The following is a 4,613-nucleotide window of genomic DNA, read 5'->3' as shown; positions in this document are numbered from 1 at the left end:
CGCAGTTGATGAGCAGCGCTCATGTGGCATATATTTTCATGTGTGTTGAGCTGGGTGTAATGGCAGTAGCAATATGCAGGGCAGTAGGTGAGCCTTCAATTTGTGAGCTTAGGTGTGTGCACAATGGTGTTTGGGCATTGAGTAGGTGATGAGAAAGTATACAGAATCACCTTTGGTAGTTTGAGGTCAGTGGGAACTTGTATTTGAAAGAGTGTCAATTGTTGGGGCATGGGTTTGGGGCGGCCTGTGAGGCTAGGGAAGTGCGCATGCAGGGCTCTAGCATGACGATGGCAAAAAGGCCTTTGTGGACACTCCAATCCAAGAAAGATGCGATCGACAGCTGCAGCGAGCATAAGCAAATCGGCAATGCGACATCAATTGATGGTGGCAGTAGGTGGGCAGGTTCATAGGGCACTACATTTGAGCCCTTGGAATGATGGTGCCGACTCGCAGTAGCTTGCTTGAGGAGCACAACGGGAAGGAGTTACAACCGGCAAGACAAGGGAACCGTGTGTGCACCTTGCCCCTTTTGAGGTCTTTCAGAAGCCACCCTCCTACTCCTACTCCTACTGGCTCATAGCATATCATATTCAATTCAGTGCGAGATTCTCTTCATTCCCCTTGAGGATTTGCTTTCCTTTCAAAAGGGAACCAGAGTTTCGAACTTGCGCCATGTAGCCGAAAACCTCCAGCATTAGTGCCGTAACCACTCAAGCAAGGCCGTGGAGCTATTTACAACTGTAACTCAAGCAAAAAAAATTAATACTAAGCTGCTCCTCTGCCAGCGTCACTCTCTGCACGCATTGTGCTACCCTGCCCGTCGCTCACCGGATGCTCTCGTACTCTGCCTGCTGCACCACCCGGAACCTGCTTGAATGGTCTCCATCCCCTCTCCGGGCTCCTGCTTCCACAGGCTTCGGACCCCACTCTCGCATCAGCTAAGATTCCCTTGTTTTATGGAATTTACTCCAGCTGGTACCCCCTACTTGTAGAGTACAAAAAAATATTGTAAAATCCTAAAAAATAAGTGATAATAATTATAATATATTACAAATACAAACTATGAAAGCATGGCCTATCAATCCTTTAGTATTTTAGAATGTGAAGCCAGAGGTGTCAAAAAAGTTACCACAGGGATAACCGGCTTGTGGTACCCAAGCGTTCGTAGTGATGTTGCTTTTTTATCCTTCAATGTCGGATCTTCCTATCATAGCAAAGCAAAATTTTCCAAGTGTTGGATTGTTCACCTACCAATAGGGAGCATGAGTTGGCTTTAGACCTTCATGAGACAAGTTAGTTTTACCCTGAGCGATGCCGTCATAGTAATTCAACTTAGTACAGGAGGAATCGTTGATTCACAAAATTGTTCATTGCGATTGGTTGAAAATCCAGTGGTGCAAAGCTACCATATGGAGGATTATGACTGAATGCCTCTAAGTCAAAATCCATACTAGAAGCGGTGTTCTCTGCCTCCTTGGTTGTAACCTTCTAGCATGGAAGAGAGCACCAGTTCTCGTAACAACCAGGGAGATGCAGAGCACCCCTTCTAGCATGGATTTTGACTTGCATAATCCAACACATGGCAGCTTCATGCCACTGGCTTTTCAACCAAGGGCAACGACCATTTACTTGAATGAACGGTTTCTCTTGTACTAAGTTGTGGCACCGCTCATCGGTAGGGTAAAACTAACATGTTTCATGATGGTCTCAGCTCACATTCCCTATCGGTGGGTGAACAATCCAACACTTGGAAAATTTTTCTTTCCAATGATAAGAAGAGCCGATATTGAAGGATCAAAAAGAAATGTCGCTATAAATGCTTGGCTGGCACAAGCGAGCTATCCTTGTGGTAACTTTTCTGACATCTCTCGCTTTAGGTTTTGAAAGACTAAAGGATCGATAGGCCATGCTTTCACAGTTTGTATCTAGATGTATTGAAATTCAAAAAAAAAAGAGTTTGTACCCTTTTGTTCTACACAAGATTTTTGTTCTCGTTGAGCTCATCTTAGGACACCTACGTTATATTTTAACAGATGTGCCACCCCAGCCTAACTCTCCACCTAACAATGTCTTCCACCTAGATTGGCATGCGAGTGCACCTTAAGACCAGAAGCATAGAATACAATGAAACACTATGTATGTATCATACGGAGTGGTGCAAGCTCTCCATCGCCATCTCCATAAGAATCTGAGTGTGGCCCAAGGAAAAATTGGGCACCTCTTCTTCCACCAGGAATAGGTCTTGCTTTTTGGATATTTTGCTAAAAACATGACATAGATTTTGAAAGCCAACTCTAGCCAAACAATCCAGTTTTTCCTAGAGAAATTAACTTTGTAAACAATATATAGGCAACTAATCAGAAACTAATCCGCATTGATGTACCTCGGCATAATCACGATCCTTACTCTACAACCTTGTTATATTTACAACGCCGCTTTTATGAAAATAATTCCCCTTAAAAGTTCACTTAATCCCAATTATCCATTGTATGTCTATTTTTCACCCATACAATGACCAAAAATAGTATTTTTGGGTTCAAACAATTTTTGGCCTACCCAAAGGGCAAAGGCTATAGAGATGCCTTCTCTTTTTGGTGACTAAAATAGAAAAAAAATCGGGTTGTATTTTTAAGAATTTTTTGATAGATCGAAAATGTTGATTGGTTGAAATAAGATAGTGGGCACTCATTTAGATGACTAGTGTGTAAATCTAATGATGGATTAGTGTCTAATCATTTAGATGACTAGTGTGTAAATCTAATGATGGATTTGTTTTATTCACTCTCTTGGTAGTTTGGTAGTGGAGCACTTTTGAGGCGCGTGCGCTCTAGCCTCTCTCTCTCTCTCTCTCTCTCTCTCTCTCTCTCTCTCTCTCTCTCTCTCTCTCTCTCTCTCTCTCTCTAACTTTTGCTTGTTCTCTTACTAAGGCCCCTGTCAAATAAGACATCTCTCTAGCTTAGCTAGTCAAATCAAAGTAGCTGCCTTCGTTTTCTGTTGTCACCACACACATCTGCCCGCCTACGCACTTTTGCCTCTCTTGTGTTGCGCACATGAAGACGTTCGATTGGACGTTCAGTCAAAAAGGGACTGCCACATCAGCTAGGCCCGCCACACCCCTGTAGAAAACAAACGGTCCCTTCACCGGCGTCACCGCTATGAACCCCCCCCCCCCCCCCCCCATCACCACGTTCATGTGAACGTTGAGGCGTTTGAGTGGCGGGACGAGCACTGCACTGCACACAGAACCTGCAAAAGCTGCCACTGCTGATGTGGAGCTCACTGCATAATCTAAAGGCCTGCACGCAATTTTCCAGCATGGAATTCGCAGCAACGATCGCAGCACATGTGCGCAAACATACTATCGGTGAGCTGCGTTCCTAATGCCGACGAACGCACCCTCCACTGGCTCATGTGTGCACTATATCTATGGAATGCTTGGTCATGAACATTTCGAGCTCCAGGTGGGCGGCCTGACCCCCTCGCCCAGATCTCATCCTGCGCTGTTGTTTGGCCACACAACCTGAGTAGAGGGCTTGGCCGTCCGCGCAATAGTTGGGTAGTGCCTTGCACAGCTCCTGCAGCACCAGAATGGTTCTCGACGTCCTCCTTCAGGACCGACTCTCTCTCTCTCTCTCTCTCTCTCTCTCTCTCTCTCTCTCTCTCTCTCTCTCTCTCTCTCTCTCTGTTATTTTCCCAAGATGTTCTATGCAGTCTCTGCCTGACACTACAGTGGTTGTCCCTACATAGACATGCACTACATCTTTTAACCCCAAGGCTGCCAGCACAACCATGTCATTCTATGGCTTCCAATCCTCCTTGTTGAGGCCATGGATAGGAGGATGTACTTGCATGAAAGAATCATTGATGTACTGATCAGAGAGGTTTCCATAACATCTCTATGTTGTAGTTCATTCAATTTCGGAGGTCTCAAGGCCTGCTGATGTTCAGAGGTGAGGCAGTGGGCTACATCGAGGTTAAGGAAGTGTCAAAATTGTCTTCAGAGCTCATAAGCAAAGGGATTAGAACTCGAGGGTCCACGGATAGGTCACCACTCCCATGGACATGAAAGTTGTCGACCTTGAGAGGAAATTGGTGGCGTATGCACATTTTCTTGGCGCAAGTTTTTCTGTGTGAGTTTTTGTAGAGTCTTCCTTATATTGAGCTTTTATGTGCTCTGCTCTACAGGTGGGGGAAATGAAGAAGCTAGTGGAGGAAGGAAAGGTGAAATATATAGGGCTATCCGAGGCTTCGGCATCGACCATACAATGGGTCGATGCAATTCACCCCGTTAGTGCAGTCCAGCTAGAGTGGTCTTTGTGGTCACATGATGTGGAGAACAACATCATACCCACGTGCAGGTGGTTTCATCTTCTCTCCACGCTTGTTGCTAATCTTTTTGCAAGATGATGATGTATTTGTCCAATAGGTAAATACACAAGACCAGATCTTCTTCATGTGGTGATGTAGCATTCTAATGGGTTTCTGTTGTGTCTATTGCAGGCTGCGGTGAATATGGTAGGGTTTTGGACAGATCCAAGCAAGAAAGTGGGGTGGAAGAGCTGAAGCTAGCAAAGAAGGTGCTAAGGGGGATGGGAGACAATGTGGAGTCAGGT

The 4,613-nt window shown here is 45.2% G+C and overlaps 1 pseudogene; it reads left to right on the top strand.

Moving 5' to 3' along the window:
• The first annotated feature begins 287 nt into the window (after nt 1–287).
• LOC147439945 (uncharacterized) lies at nt 288–3,941 on the top strand (annotated as a pseudogene).
• The last annotated feature ends 672 nt before the right edge of the window (nt 3,942–4,613 follow it).

Source organism: Adiantum capillus-veneris, chromosome 16 (assembly GCF_014529385.1).
Source record: "Adiantum capillus-veneris isolate H3 chromosome 16, ASM1452938v2, whole genome shotgun sequence".
In the NCBI taxonomy this organism is placed as follows: Eukaryota; Viridiplantae; Streptophyta; class Polypodiopsida; order Polypodiales; family Pteridaceae; genus Adiantum; species Adiantum capillus-veneris.
Note: the sequence above shows the minus strand (reverse complement) of the source record. Positions and strands in the feature narration are given on the sequence as shown.